Source organism: Schistocerca serialis, chromosome 1, assembly GCF_023864345.2.
Source record: "Schistocerca serialis cubense isolate TAMUIC-IGC-003099 chromosome 1, iqSchSeri2.2, whole genome shotgun sequence".
NCBI classification, from domain to species: domain Eukaryota; kingdom Metazoa; phylum Arthropoda; class Insecta; order Orthoptera; family Acrididae; genus Schistocerca; species Schistocerca serialis.
In genome coordinates this window covers 379,522,169-379,539,448 of record NC_064638.1, presented here as the reverse complement: position 1 = coordinate 379,539,448, position 17,280 = coordinate 379,522,169, and the positions used below count along the sequence as shown (strand labels likewise).

The window sequence follows — 17,280 nt, the reverse complement described above, 5'->3', positions numbered from 1 at the left end:
TATATATATATATATATATATATATACCGGATGATCAAAAAGTCAGTATAAATTTGGAAACTGCAAATTGGCACACGTGCTATATATATATATATATATATATATATATATATATATATATATATATATATAGTGAGTTACCTAACGTTACCGCTGGATGTATTTCGTAAACCACATCAAATACTGACGGACCGATCCCACAGACCGAAAGTGAGGAGAGGGGCTAGTGTAACTGTTTAATACAAACCATACAAAAATGCACGGAAGTATGTTTTTTGACACAGCCGGCCGCGGTGGTCTAGCGGTTCTGGCGCTGCAGTCCGGAACCGCGGGACTGCTACGGTCGCAGGTTCGAATCCTGCTTCGGGCATGGGTGTGTGTGATGTCCTTAGGTTCGTTAGGTTTAAGTAGTTCTAGGGGACTTATGACCTAAGATGTTGAGTCCCATAGTGCTCAGAGCCATTTGAACCATTTTTGACACAAACCAACGTTTTTTTTTTAAATGGAACCACGTTAGTTTTCTTAGCCCATCCGAACATATAAACAAATACGTAATGAGTGCCGTTTGTTGCATTGTAAAATGTTAATTACATCCGGAGATATTGTAACCTGAAGTTGACGCTTGAAACCTCTGACGTTCGGTTGCGTGTTGTAACAAACACGGGCCACGGTCGGCGAGCAGCATCTGCAGGAACATGTTTACGATGACGACCGTGTTTACGAGTGTGGCTGTAGTGCACTGTTGTGGTTTGGTGTAGCTGTCGCAGTGTCCGCATGTAGCGCTTGCTGCTATTGTTATTCTGCATTCGTCTCCGCACGCAGACCAACTGTAGTACACCGTGTTACCAGACGTCTGTGGTAGTGTGGTTCAAATGGCTCTGAGCACTATGGGACTTAACATCTATGGTCATCAGTCCCCTAGAACTTAGAACTACTTAAACCTAACTAACCTAGTGACAGCACACAACACCCAGTCATCACGAGGCAGAGAAAGATAGTGTAGTGTTGTAGGAAGTGTGACCATGGTGTATTCGAACTCCGAAAAGGCAGAGATGATAATCATCTATGGCGAGTATCGACGAAATGCAGCTGAAGCCTGCAGGGTGTATGCTGAACGGAACCCGGACAGAGAGCATCCAACGTGCCGCACAATGCAAAACATCTACCGCCGACTGTATGCAACAGGTATGGTCGTAGCACGCAAACGGGTCCGTAACAGGCCCGTCACAGGACAAGCGGGTGCAGTTGGTGTGTTAGCTGCTGTTGCCATGAACACACACATGAGTACACGGGACACTGCGAGAGCCGCCGGCCGAAGTGGCCGTGCGGTTAAAGGCGCTGCAGTCTGGAACCGCAAGACCGCTACGGTCGCAGGTTCGAATCCTGCCTCGGGCATGGATGTTTGTGATGTCCTTAGGTTAGCTAGGTTTAACTAGTTCTAAGTTCTAGGGGACTAATGACCTCAGCAGTTGAGTCCCATAGTGCTCAGAGCCATTTGAACCACTGCGAGAGCCGGTGGACTGAGTCAAAGTAGTGTCATGCGCATATTGCATCGTCACCGCTTTCACCCGTTTCATGGGTCGCTACATCAGCAATTACATTGTGATGACTTTAATCATCGAGTGCATTAACAGAGAATGCGTTGCAGTTCTACCTGTTTACCGATGACCCGGGTTTCACAAACCACGGGGCAGTGAATCTACGGAACATGCATTACTGGTCCGTGGACAATCCTCACTGGCTCAGACAGGTAGAGCGACAGCGACCGTGGACTGTAAATGTATGGTGCGGAATCATTGGCGACCACCTCATTGGTCCTCACTTCATTGCAGGGGCCCAAACACCTGCAACATACATCGCGTTTCTACAGAATGATCTGCCAACGTTGCTCGAAAATGTCCCACTGGAAACGCGTCGGCGTATGTGGTATCAGCATGATGGTGCACCTGCACATTCCGCAATTAACACTAGGCTGACCCTTGACATGATGTTCGACGGGCGTTCCATAGGACGTGGAGGACGCATAAATTGGCCAGCCCGTTCTCCTGATCTTACACCTCTGGACTTCTTTCTGTGGGGTACGTTAAAGGAGAATGTGTACCGTGATGTGCCTACAACCCCAGAGGATATGAAACATCGTATCGTGGCAGCCTGCGGCGACATTACACCAGATGTACTGCGGCGTGTACGACATTCATTACGCCAGAGATTGCAATTGTGTGCAGCAAATGATGGCCACCACATTGAACATCTATTGGCCTGACATGTCGGGACACACTCTATTCCACTCCGTAATTGAAAACGGAAACCACGTGTACCTCACCCCTCATGGTAATGTACATGTGCGTCAGTGGAAAAGACCAATAAAAAGGTTTTAGTATGTGGACGTAATGTGCTGTTCCAGTCTCTTCTGTACTTAAGGTCCATCACCGTTCCCTTTGGATCCCTACGTAATTCGGTGCTCTCCGATACACACGATCGAACAGCGGAGGAGTGGTACTCAAGCGTCAACTTTAGGTTACAATATCTCCGGATGTAATTAACATTTTACAATGCAACAAACGGCACTCATTACGTATTTGTTTATATGTTCAGATGTGCTAACAAAACTAACGGGGTTCCATTTTAAAAAACGTAGGTTTGTGTTAAAAAAAATATTTCCGTGCATTTTTTTATGGTTTGTATTAACCAGTTACACTAGCCCCTCTCCTCACGTTCGGTCTGTGGAATCGATTCGTCAGTATTTGATGTGGTTTACGAAATATATCCAGCGGCAATGTTAGGTGACTCATCCTGTATATATACATGCAAAATATATATATATATATATATATATATATATATATATATATATATATATATATATATATATTCTTTCGGAGATGTCCGAAAGAACAGATACCATCTTCACATACAAATAATTAACTCTGACAGACGTGTGCAAGCAAAGGGCGACACGCAAAATAATTAGTCTTCCTCAGAATAGACAAACACAAGTCTGTGCTACGCAAATGATAGAGGCAAGGATGCGTCGCCAACGAAGTGGCTAACGTTATAGTTGCTATCGAAGTGGGCTGCCACCAGTCGGGCGCGGCGCTTATGCCCTCTTCACCCAGGGGCCGCTGCTGTCGCGTTGTCGTCCTGGAGGGTGGGAGGGAGGGAGGTCAGCGTGCGATCGTTCCCGACTGGCGTGTCGGCACTGACTTTACGCCGTAAGTGAAACCATTGAAGGAAGTGACGTTGGACGCTCGAGTATGGAGCGAAGTCGCCGTTCTAAATTGACAAAAATGTGGTCCACTGGATTCAGTTCGGGATTCTGTGCAGACCAGTCCATTGAAGATATGTTATTGTCTACAAAATATTACCTCGCTTATGCTGCTTTGTGACAAGGAGCATTGTCTTGCTAAAACAATGAACGTTTCCGAACTGTTCTATTGTACCAGCCTAGAATTCCGGATGGCTTTTGACACCTCACCACACAAACAGCTCGAAGTGAAACTGAGTGCTTAGGGAATATCGTCTCAGTTATGTGACTGGATTTGCGATTTCCTGTCAGAGAGGTCACAGTTCGTAGTAATTGACGGAAAGTCATCGAGTGAAACAGAAGTGATTTCAGGCAGTCCCCAAGGTAGTGCTATAGGCCCTTTGCTGTTCTTTTTCTATATAAACGGTTTGGGAGACAATCTGAGCAGCCGTCTTCGGGTTTTTTGCAGATGACGCTGTCGCTTATTGACTAATAAAGTCATCAGAAGATCAAAACAAACTGCAAAACGATTTAGAAAAGATATCTGAACGGTGCAAAAAGTGGCAGTTGACCCTCAATAACGAAAAGTGTGGGGTCATCCACATGAGTGCTAAACGGAACTCGTTAAACTGTGGCAACACGGTAACTCATTCTAATCTAAAAGCCGTAAATTCAACTAAATACCTAGATATTACAATTACGAACAACTTAAATTCGAAGCAACACACAGAAAATGTTGTTGGGAAGGCTAAACAAAGGATGCGTTTTATTGGCAGGACACTTACAAAATGTAACAGACCTACTAAGGAGAGTGCCTACAGTACGCTTGTCCATCCTCTTTTAGAATACTGCTGCGCGGTGTGGAATCATTACCAGATAGGACTGACGGAGTACACAGAGAAAGTTAAAAGAAAGGCAGCACGTTTTGTATTATCGCGGATTATGGGAGAGAGTGTCACAGAAATCATACAGGATTTGGGCTGGAAATCATATAAAGAAAGGCGTTTTTCGTTGCGACGGAATCTACTCACAAATTCCAATCACCAACCTTCTCCTCTGAATGCGAAAATATTTTGTTGACACCGACCTACATAGGGAGAAACGATCACCACGATAAAATAAGGGAAATCAGAGCTCATACGGAAATATATAGGTGTTCATTCTTTCCGGGCGCTATACGAGATTGGAATAATATTGTGAAGGTGGTTCGATGAACCCTCTGCCAGGCACTTAAATGTGATTTGCAGAGTATCCATGTAGATGTAGACACGCAACGCTGTAAAATGTATTCCCATTCTTCCGCGTTTAGTGATTCCTTAGGGACAATAAGAGGACCACACCCTTACCACGAAAAACATTGCCATGCCGTAACACCACTTCATGTGTGCAGCGCTGTTAGCACTACACTTGACGACATTCGCCAAATCCAGAGCCCCTCCATCGGACTGCCACGAGCTAAAGCGTGATTCATCACTTCAAATCACTCGTTTAAAATTAGCTCCTGTACAGCGCGGCGTCGTTCTTTACACAAGATAAAGCGTCACTTGGCAGTGTTTACTAAATGGTTCAAATGGCACTGAGCAGAATGGGACTTAACATCTGAGGTCATCAGTCCCCTAGAACTTAGAACTACTTAAACCTAACTAACCTAAGGACATCACACACATCCATGCCCGAGGCAGGATTCGAACCTGCGACCGTAATTCAGTAAGGAGTTACACGGTCAGTACTTTGGCGTTTTGTTCGACACGATTTTTTTCTTTGGATATATGTTTTACGGATCTAGAGACTGATGTTTACTGAAGAGTCTGAATATACAGTTACGTCAGTGAAGAACTTTATTTACCGTTTCTGGGACTGCATATCCAATCTCTTTGCCGCTCTTTGACGGATACTTAGGTTAATTGATGATGGCGTAGCTTAAACTGCAGAAAGTAATACTGCAGCCACCCTCGCTATTTTTCCAAGAACTTTTCGTTCTCGTGTTGGCGATAAGAGAACTTGCAGTTCTGCTTTTTAAATTACACTTTTTATTCTGTTACCCACATATTAAAGAAAAGCGCGTATGTTCGGAAACAGGGGTTACGTTCAACTGAATTATTAGACTTCTTTGCCTAATGAGACGAAATTATGTATATTATGGAAATGCCAAGTTATATAACGCCACAGAAGAAACATCGTCACAGGACTGTAAATCGTGGCGTGGACTCCACGAGACACTGAAAGCTTTGGGCAGCCACCTTCCTCCGCGACCCTTCAGCCCCCCGCCCACAACTCACTGAGATGACCGCACATGGATCAAAGGGGGCACTCGGTGGCGTCCCAGATAACAAAGGGGCCACGTGATTTGTGGGAGCCTGATAAGCACCCTTAAATGCGTGAAGTGTTACTCAGGCCATTCTGACACAATCCGGTAGTACTGGACCTTCCTGAGGGTGCAGATCATCTGCAAGGTACTTTAAGCAAACTAATGACTACACGAAATCGGTAGGTAGTTTTCTGTATTGTTCGCCGGTAAGAGATAATGGCGAACATACCAGGTGGACCTTTTCATCCTGTCTAAACAGTCCTCACACGCAAATATTTTCACAACCAGCCCGAACGATCTTCTTTTAGTAAGCGCGGGACATACGGCCTCTTGTGGTTTTCCACGTATTCGTATTCCGTCACTTACTTGTACTGACTTGTATCACAGATAGTTCGGGAGACATCTTTCCATTGTTCGAGTGTCTAATGATATTTCTTCAATCAAATTGATTTTTTTGTCCGGTGACGTACGGTGAATGTGTACTGTAGTGGCTTCTGTTCCCTAATGAAAAAACAATTGTTCAGACGGTATGGCTGCTCACCATTTGTTGACCTCCAACAGTGAATGAAATATCTGCTACACTGGAAGAATACATGTTGTTACAATCCGCAGTGGTCGATGGTATACTTGACATTGGTTATTGCCCACGACGATTGCCGCCAATCTGTGGCCGAGAAGAAATTCGCAGGTTTTGTCAAATTCGAGTTTAAAGCCAAAGGTCAGTACAAGGACTCTCGTGCTGTAGCAACCTAAGCCTCAAATATTCAGAACTTGAGGTAGATTATTGTATCTTTAATCAGTAACGATTAATGTAATTTGATTTCTGATACAGTAATTAGTTTAGATTCATTGAATATTTATGGCCAGATTTAACAAGTTTCATTAAGTTTTATTGAGCACGAACAGCTTTCAGCAACTTTCCCACATACAGGAGTCACCGTAACCGAGGTTTCAGCTTGGTGGCATTAGACATCGATTGCATTACTGAAACTCACAAGAAGCAACGAGGAGCAACTGTTTGCACTGTTTGAACACGTCTGCTCTACCCGACGCACAAGCTGCCAACTGGATGAAGTCCCAACGGTCTCTTCCCAGGTTGAAGGAGGTGTCTACAGGTGCTGGCACCATCGTCTCTGGAGCGTTGGTAACATGCAAACTTAGGAAGGAAGGGTGGGAAAAACTGATCGGCTAAAACCGATACCGGTATTTTAATTCTGAATAACCGATGTTTTTCGTCACATTTCTGGTCTCTGTTGTAACAGATTTCCTTTAACTTTTAACTAATAACTGACTGTTTGCCACAGTATCAGTGCTAAATTTTTTAGAATTTAATTAAAACTTTTTTTATAAACGAGTAATGTTCATTAGTAAAATTTCCAGTGATTTGAAACATTGGGTTACAATGGAAATCGGGAAAAGAGATCAGCAGTATTTTAATATCAACGCCTCCTGTTAGAAGTACAGCACTGCAGAAATAAAAATGTTCCTGCTGCCGTGCGGCATAATCTGTTAGGCGGTAGGACAGCCTCCACCTTGTCTATAAAGTAGATTTTCTCTGTCGTCCTAGACGTAAGTTGTAGTGCAGCATGGTAGCATCCTTATTTCAGAAATATTTTACGAACAGTGGTAGCGATAACGTATAATTCTCCGTTCGCCTTAGAACTTTAAAAAGAGGAGGGGAAACAACAAACTTGCAACATCATATAAGGAGAAAACACCCACAACATTTCTTGAAACAGAAGCTAAATTTGATTGATATACCTGTAATTTGCCGCGCGGTCTGGGCGCTACAGTCATGGACTGTGCGGCTGGTCCCGGCGGAGGTTCGAGTCCTCCCTTGGGCATGCGTGTGTGTGTTTGTCCTTAGGATAATTTAGGTTAAATAGTGTGTAAGCTTAGGGACTGATAACCTTAGCAGTTAAGTCCCATAGGATTTCACACACATTTGAACATTTTTGAACGTTAATTTTGTGATTCCACCAGGGTGAAAAATTGATACCACCCAAAAGTGATAGTGAAGATACGACATCAACATGTGACATTCCGCTCTCACAGTCACCGCGCGTGTCACCTTCATCTTTGCAGTCTTTGCTGCGGCCTCAACCGCACATCGATCGTGAACTATTGTCCTTCACTGTCATCTTTGTTCGATGTTTACTTTTATTACTGGAAGTAACAGCAATAAAAAATCGAAATCGGTTATACCATAAATCGGTTATTTGATCGGTTTTAACAGTTAAACTGTACGCTAAAAGAACCGGTGTAACAGAAAATCCGATGTTTTCGCGATAACCACCATTCCTGTTAGGCAGTCTCCTTTTTTTCTGAATGCGAGGTAATAAAACTGCGACTTTCCGCCGGATCAGATTTTGATGGAGACGAGATGTTTAGTATAAGACAAAGAAAATGAACCATCAGAAGAACAGCCGTTAGCAAAGGGCGCCCTTATTGGTCTGTTTTCTGATACGGACATGTTAGCAAGTATTGGCGAGACGAAGAAGGTAAACATTCCTCTGTGCTTTAAGCTATGTTTTGCAGGCTTTTAATTTCACGAACCACTACTCCATGTTGTTTGCTTCACCGCTGCGCGTTGCTTCCGCAACGCCATATGCTACTACCTCCCGTCCGAAACGTGCATCCAAGCCAGGTAAGGAAATTACGTTCGGAAGTCAGTTTTAAGCAAGAATTCTCATCCTTGGTACGCCTTTTTGCTATTCCCAACGATGCTTCGGCCTTAGTTATTAGTCTCACGGCGTGTTCTTAAGTCATTAGTAGACTAGAGTCAGAGTATGTGTGCTTACCACCTTGCTTGTGATAGGACAGACTTTATTTCACATTCCTGATTAAAAATTCTGTTATTCCCATGAACCATTATGGGACAGTACTTGTTTTTTAACAGTGATTTACTTTATGTATAAATCTGACCGTTGATTGAACAATCTAACCATGTTGTTTTCCAAAGTCTGACTTCTCGTTACGTTAGTCTGCTGAACCCATTGTCCTGGCCCTCCATTATTTTGTGCTGCGCAATTGTTCCAGCCATGACATTATTCTGCAATGAAACTCCCATACTGGATCCAACTGCCAATCGCCAGCAGTTTTAGCAAATAAACACGGCCGCCAGCCGACCTAAAACATAATAGGTAATGATAGGTGAGAACAGAGTCGTTCACTCAGGCAATATGTCATTCAACAAGTCTACATACGTGATACACCGTACAAACATCAAGCCTATATTTTATAGTTCCACCAATTAACAATGCAGTTTCAAATCCACTGTTAAGTACAACTTCAACTTCTTCTCACTACAAAAAATTACAGAAGTGACATGTGATATTATTGTTTAGTGCCCGAACAAAATGATTTTCGTACACTCTCCAGAAGTGTTGACCATTTACCATCATCTCAGTTTTCCGCACTGTCATGCGCTAATCTTTTTATTGAACAAATACATATCATATCGAAGACGGGATGGTTCTCAGATAGTGAAACAGCTTTCAAAGCATGAGAAATAACGAGTCTGTGCGTGAACTGTGGGTAACAACAAACAGTTAACTCATATGTCATTTAGCACACTCCACGCTTGTGTTAATTATACAATATTTCGTTCGTGTATTAAAGTAGTGTTGCGGCCCATCACTGTTATCCTTTGTAACAGACTCGTTTTCGCTGTCACCTCCCCCACAGCCACCCAGAACGGTTGTGCTGTAGTTACGATACTGCACTAACAGTTTGGAAGAAGGGGCATGAATCTCTCCCCGGCTCTTCAGATTTATGTTTCTCGTGGTTTCCTTGAAAAGCACATGGCCTATTTTTTTGGCATACCTCGCCCTTCCTTTCTTTCTTTTCCAGCTAATATGCGCACTTTCGTGAAGAGTTAGAAGTTCCGTGAAGCAAAATGTGGCGAGTAAGAAACGTGATCAAACTGACGCAAGCATCCTTCTGGTAAAACAGTTTCGCACAAATCTTATTTCCGTCGTCGCGTTCCATCAGCTGGGATAGACAGAGCCTCACTTAATTCTCTGTAACAGTATTTGGCCCAGAGGTACCCACGCAAATAACATCAGTATTGCTCCAATTTCTTTCCGCTCATTCGTATTATTCCATTTGATTGTGCCATGTCTTCTCAACATATTTTAGTGTGGTACAGAAAAATAGCACGCGATAAAGTTATGTCAGATCGGAAGTTTTTTCGATTGTTCTCTTATTTCAGTGAACATTGCGTTTACTTTTTTCTTATTGAAGTCGTCAGGAAAAGTCTGTGACCTTTCAGATTAACAGACGTCGATCTTCCCATAAAATTTACAAATTTTCTAAATGTTTACATATTAGCTTGGTGACCTTGATGATCGTCATCTTCACTTCCTTTCTGATCTTTAGACAAAAAATTTACGTCTTTCAGATATTTACCTACGTGATAATTCAGTAGTACTGAAATCCTCCGTTAATGGCTCAAAACTTTTCTTGCGAGACGTTTCCATTTCGGGCGGAAATTGAAATTATTGCGCTGCTCGACTGACAATTTAGAGACCATTTTCGCGCGACTATGTGTCAATACCCTCCACAGGCAATGTAAGAACGAACCAAGCCAGACAACCACGAATCCAAGATCAGTACAATCTGTGGCTTCAACGTCGACTGTATTCTGACACCGCCAACATCTTCTCTCTCGTTATTATATGTGGTGAAGGTATTAACCGGGAGGTGACTCAGTGTGCCCCGCCCTGTAAACCGACCGCTGACGCGTCCATCTGGCAACGGCATCATTTGGCCGTCCGTTGGGAGCCATGTGATCGTCATATCACTCTCCCGGCCGTTCAGCCTACTCTGCACTGCTTCTAGTTTAAGCAGATTCCCTATTCTCCTCCGAAGTCTGAGTTTTCAGAGCAAATCGTAGGGTCTACCGGTAATCGAACCCGGGTCCTCTGCCCTGTAGTCAGCAATGTTGTCGGAGGCGGACCTTCCTCATGGATAATGAACTGGGCAAGTAGACACTCGCCCTCCGATGTGGGTCGAACCACTGCCACGGAACTACAACACAGACAGTCGTCTTTATTCCCTCTAGGGCTCCGCCGCATTCATAAAGGAAAAGAGTAAAAAAATAGGAGGAAAATAAGTGAGACATGGTAGTCAGAGAGATAAAAATTGTCGTAGAATCGTGACTAACACGATTAAAGCTGCCTGTCGTGGTCTCTGTTCTAGACGAGACGCCCTGGACGCCCAGCGCCTCGTAATTTGGCTGTGTTGAACGTTTTTCCCACTGCACTGTTAGAGCGGCTGCCACGCAAAGAGGCACTCACTGTCAAGCCATTAGTAGCGCGGGTTCCGCCCATGACGGCAGGCGGCTAAGTGCTCCAGACATCTCCACAGACACGCGAGGCGCGTGCGCCCCGATGGCCGAATTAGCGTGAGAGCTCTGTTACCACCAGTGTCCACAAAAACTGCCCACAGAGGAGAGAAACGCTGCACGTGCTGCGCTCTCGTGATCGGAACCTCAGCAGCCGGTGTCAGATTTACGTGCAAACAGCACAATTCTGTAGCTAACAGGCTGACAATCCTCACAAAATATTCCAATCTCTAAAGAGCTGGTCAAATTTCTTGTGTTTCCCTTCACATAAAAAAAACCACTTCTTCCACCGGCATTAGTGAACGTTGACGCACAGGTTAACCCGATGGTCACAAACTGTACTGCCCTTTGTAAAGACAATAATAATTCATAAGTCTTCCACTAGTCAGTAAGATTTGCCACTTGCCTTTGAGATCTACCCGTATAAATTTAAAGCAGCATTACCATGAGCTCGCCCTAATATTGGAAAATCTCAAATCCACGACTCCTGTGGATATACACTATGTGATCAAAATTATCCAGACACCTGGCTGAAAGTGACCAAGTTCGTGGCGCCCTCCATTGGTAGTGCTGGAATTCAGTATGGTGTTGACCCACCCTTAGCTTTGATCACAGCTTCCACTCTCGCAGCCATACATTCAATCAGGTGCTGGAAGGTGTCTTGGGGAATGACAGCCCATTCTTCGCGGACTGCTGCACTGAGGAGACGTATCGATGTCGGTCGGTGAGGCCTGGCACGAAGTCGGCATTCCAAAACATAGGATTCAGGCCAGGTCTCTGTGCAGACCATTCCATTACAGGGATGTTATTGTCGTGTAACGACTCCGCAACAGACCGTGCATTGTGAACAGGTGCTCAATCGTGTTGAAAGATGCTATCGGCATTCCCGAATTACTTTTCAACAGTGCGAAGCAAGAAGGTGCTTAAAACATGAGTGTAGGCCTGTGCTGTGAAAGTGCCTCGCAAAACCACAAATGATGCAAGCCCCCTCCAAGGAAAACACGACCACTACATAAGACCACAGCCTCAGAATTTTACTGTTGGCACTACACACGTTGCCAGATGAGTTTCACCGGGCACTCGCTATACCCACATCCTGCCATCGGATCGCCACATTGTGTACCGTGATTCATCACTCCACACAACAGTTTTCCACTGTTCAATCGTCCAATTTGTACACTCCTTATACCAAGCGAGGCGTCGTTTGGCATTTACCGGCGTTATTCGTGGCTTATGAGCAGCCGCTCGACCATGAAATCCAAGTTTTCTCACCTCCCGCCTAACTGTCATAGTACTTGCAGTGGATCCTGATGCAGTTTGGAATTCCTGTGTGATGGTGCGGATAGATGTCTGTCTATTGCACATAACGACCCTCTTCAACTGTCGCCTTTCTATGCCAGTCAACACACGAGGTCGGCCTGTACTCTTTTGTGCTGTACATGTCCCTCCAACTTTCCACTTCGCTATCGCATCGGAAACAGAGGACGTAGGGATGTTTAGGAGTGTGGAAATCTCGCGTACAGACGAATAACACAAGTGACACCCAATCACCTGATCAAGTTCGAACTCCGTGAGTTCCGCGGAGCACCCCATTCTGCTCTCTCACGATGTCTTATGACTACTGAGGTCGCTGATATGGAGTACCTGGCAGCAGGTGGCAGTGCAATGCACCTAATATGAAAAGCGTATGCCTTTGGTGGGGGTGGGGTGTCCGGATACTTTTATTACGTAATGTACTTATCTTGTGGTTACTGGTTGTACATAGTTGCAGGACTATGGATCCACATGATCGTAACTTTATGAAGTAACGAACAGCAGCAATGAGAAATGATTGTTCTTTATTGTTCATACAAAAATAGTAACACAGGAGAGACGCACTAAAATATATCCGTGCACGTGTTTACACCAGGCAGAAGCAATACAGCGCCATCTTGAACAACATGAACACCTGCAACATCGAAGCCGCCTCTTGCTTCAGTAGTCGATTTCATACCCTGACTCACTGCAGCTGCTGCCCCAAGCTTCGTATAATATTAAGTTGGCAACGGCCTTGCCGCAGTGGATACACCGGTTCCCGTGAGATCACCGAAGTTAAGCGCTGTCGGACGTGGTCGGCACTTGGATGGGTGACCATTCTGGCCGCCATGCGCTGTTGCCATTTTTCGGGGTGCACTCTGCCTCGTGATGCCAATTGAGGAGCTATTCGACCGAATAGTAGCGGCTTCGGTCCAGAATACCACCATAACGACCGGGAGGGCGGTATGCTGATCCCACGCCACTCCTATCAGTATCCTCCTGTGAGGATGGCACGGCGGTCGGATGGTCCCGGTAGGCCACTCGTGGCCTGAAAACGGAGTGCTTTCATAATATTAAGTTATATGGGCAATTCAGTGCACATGGTATTAGCTGTCCTTCACGAATTGCCAGTTGTTTACTGCAAATAATGTTTACACGACACTAGCGAACGCATCAATGTTTCGCAATTTCTAAAAATGTATGGGCACTGAATACATATCTCCTAAACTCCTTCCCACTCTGTCTGTCAATCTCCTTCCCCCCCCCCCCCCTCTCACTCTCCTCCCCCTTCTCTCTATCCATCTCCTCCTCCCACCCTCTCTATATCCCTTTCCTCTAACCCCTCTCTGACCTCTTACCCCTCTTTTTGAGGTTGCGTCTCGTTCATTTTTCCTGAAATCGCTTGAAATGAGTGGGTACATCGGTTTGCATCACTAGTGTACTGGATACGAGAGAGACTTCTCTATCTGCTGAATCTATGAGGTTGCTAGTTTCAATCAAACTGTTTTGGAAGGTTTTAATCTACCAATAAGTAGCATTATAAGGTTTGGGACGGTTCACATTTTGTAGTAGTGTTCTAATCGCAAGACGATAAGCCACAAATATAACTTTCTTGGTTTGATAAAACGGATGTCGAGGAATAAAAGAAAACAGCAACTAGTTCTGCATACAATTTTAGTTCGATATTTTATATAAGGAGAAAGAATTTACACACATCAAACAACGTTTTGTATCACATCAGTTCCGAAAGTTCCGAAACCTGTACATAAAATTGGAATACAGATCAACATAAACATCATTTCCGCCCTTTTTATTGCTCATGAAAACCACACATTGGATGTTGTATTACCATAGAGCGAGACCTCTAGAGGTGGTGGTTCAGATTGCTGTACACAGTGGTGCCTAAGAGTCCCAGTAACACGTCCTCTTGCATTGATGCATGTCTGTATTCGTCCCGGCACACTATCCACAAGTTCATCAAGGCACTCTTGGTCCAGATTGTCCCACTCCTCAACTGCGATTCGGCTTAGATCCCTCAGAGCGTTTGGTGCATCACGTCGTCCATAAACAGCCCTTTTCAATCCATCTCGGGCATGTTCGTTTGGGTTTATGTCTGGAGAACATGTTGGCCACTCAAGTCGAGCGATGTCGTTATCCTGAAGGAAGTCATTCACAAGATATGCACGATGGGTCAGCGAATTGTCGTCCATGAAGACTAATGCCTTGCCAATATTCTGCCGATATCGTTGCACTGTCGTTCCGAAGATGGCATTCACGTATCGTACAGCCGTTACGGCACCATCCATGACCACCAGCGGCGTAAGTCGGCCCCCACATAATGCCACCCCCTAACAGAAGGAACCTCCACCTTGCTGCACTCGCTGGACGGTGTGTGTAAGGCGTTCAGTCTGACCGAGTTGCCTCCAAACACGTGTCCGACGACTGTCTGGTTGAAGGCATATGAGACACACATCGGCGAAGAGAACGTGATGCCAATCTTGAGCGGTCCATTCGACATTTTGTTGGACCCATCTGTACCGTCTGCGTAGTGTCGTGATTGCAGAGATGGACCTTGCCATGGACGTCGGGAGTGAAACTGCGCATCATGCAGCCTAATGCGCACAGTTTGAGTCGTAACATCATGACCTGTGGTTGCACGAAAAGCATTATTCAACATGGTGGCGTAGCTGTCAGAGTTCCTTCGAGCCATAATCCGTAGGTAGCGGTCATTCACTGCAGTAGTAGCCCTTGGGCGGCCTGTGCGAGGCATGTCATCGACAATTCCTGTCTCTCTGTATCTTCTCCATGTCTGAACAACATCGCTTTGGTTCACTCCGAGATGCCTGGACACTTCCTTTGTTGAGAGCCCTTCCTGGCACAAAGTAACAATGAGGACGCGATCGAACCGCGGTTTTGACCGTCTTCGCATGGCTGAACTATAGACAACGCGAGTCGTGTACCTCCTTCCTGATGGAATGACGGGAACTGATCGGCTGTCGGAGCCCCTGCATCTAATATGCATGGTTGTTTACATCTCTGGGCGGGTTTAGTGACATCTCTGGTCCAAGAAACTATGTCTGTGATACAATATCCACAGTCAACGTCGATCTTCAGGAGTTCTGAGAACCGGGGTGACGCTAATCTTTCTTTGATGTATGACTATGGAAGAAACAATTTTCCCAATGGTTTACATGTCCTGTTATTCTGGCTGAAACTTTCTGCGAGGAAGAGAACGAAACCGCACTTTTAAAAACCTCAGCGTTTTCTTTATCGTAGTCGGCTTTAACAAAAGACTGTAAATCGCCGGTTTAAAAAACCACACATCCTAAGTCTGTCTGAACGTTTATTTGCGTATCATGCAAAATTTGAAACAAATCGGTCCAGAGCTTCTCGAGATTTTGTTAATAACATTCCCCCTTTATATATTACATGTATATTTATATATTTAAAAAATATATATCGATCGAGAACTTTGCGAGGTTTTTGGTAACGACGTTTCCCCTTTATACAGGGTATTCCAGTAGGAATGGTGAATATTAACGGATATGAGAGGAACGATAACTCAAGTCAGAAAAGTCTAAGAAACATGGGATCTAACATGTATACCTTAAGAGCTTTGAGCACTACATCATATACGACACAACGAAAAAAATCTCTTTCCCTGAAAGTTATTTCCTTTTCATATTTGGATTGAAACATGGTACTCAACGAGATGCTTCTACTTAATTGCTTTGAGCCAAAGCTTTCAGTATGTCATGTGAGAAAAGTGCGAGTCTAGCAAGAATGGGCTCTGAAGTGCATGCCTTAACAGCTATGACCACTTGTTCGCTTTCGCTACTGCGAAACACATCTTTTCTAGTGAGCAAGTGTTCACAGGTTTTAAGGTATCCATTTTAGAGCCTATGATAAATAGACATTTTTGTTTCAAATGATGGTTCTTGTCATATCCCCGAATACTGACCATTTCTCTTGTATATTACACACATACACTGAAGAGCCAAAGAAACCGGTATAGGCATGCGTATTCAAATACGGAAATATGAAACAGGTAGAATACGGCGCCGCTATCGGCAACGCCTGTACAAGACAACAAGTGTGTGCTGCAGCTGTTAGATCGGCTACTGCTGCTACAAAGGCAGGGTATCGAGATTTTAGTGAGTTGGATCGTGATATAGTCGGCGCACGAGCGATGGGACACAGCATCCCCGAGGTAGCGATGAAGTGGGGATTTTCCCGAACGACCATATCACGAGTGTTCCGTAAATATCAGCAATCCGGTAAAACGTCAAGTTTCCCACATCGCTGCGGCCGGTGAGAACGGAACCAACGACGTCTGAAGAGAATCGTTCAATGTGGCAGAAGTGCAACTCTTTCGAAAATTGCTGCAGATTTCAATTCAGGGCCACCAACAAGTGTCAGCGTGCGAACCATTCAACGAAACATCATCGATATGGGCTTTCGGATCCGAAGCCCACCCGTGTTCCCTTGATGACTGTACGACACAAAGTTGTATGCCTCACTTGGGCACCGTCATCACCGACATTGGACTGTTGATCACTGGAACCATGTTGCCGGGTAGGACGAGTTTCCTTTCAAATTGTATCTAGCGGATGGACGTGTACGGGTATGGAGACAACCTGAAGAATCTATGGGCCCTGCATGTCAGCAGGGGACTGTTCAAGCTGGTGGAGGCTCTATAATGGTGTGGGACCTGTGCAGTTTGAGTGATATGGGACCCCTGATACGTCCTGATACGACTCTGACAGGTAACACGTTTGACAGCATCCTGTCTGATCACTTGCACTCATTCCTGTCCATTGTGCATTCCGACGGACTTGGGCGATTCCAATAGGACAATGCGACATCCCTAACGTCCAGAATTGCTACAGAGTGGCTCCAGGAACAGTCTTCTGAGTTTAAACACTTCCCCTGGCCACCAAACTCCCCAGATATGAACATTATTGAGTATATCTGGGACTCCTTGCAACGTGCTGTTCAGAAGAGATCTCCACCCCCTCGTACTCTTACGGATTAATGGGCAGCCCTGCAGGATTCATGGTGTCAGTTTCCTTCAGCACTACTTCA

At 44.9% G+C, this 17,280-nt stretch overlaps 1 pseudogene; it reads left to right on the top strand.

Moving 5' to 3' along the window:
• The first annotated feature begins 12,939 nt into the window (after positions 1 to 12,939).
• Positions 12,940 to 13,057, top strand: LOC126427262 (5S ribosomal RNA; annotated as a pseudogene).
• Positions 13,058 to 17,280: the final 4,223 nt, after the last annotated feature.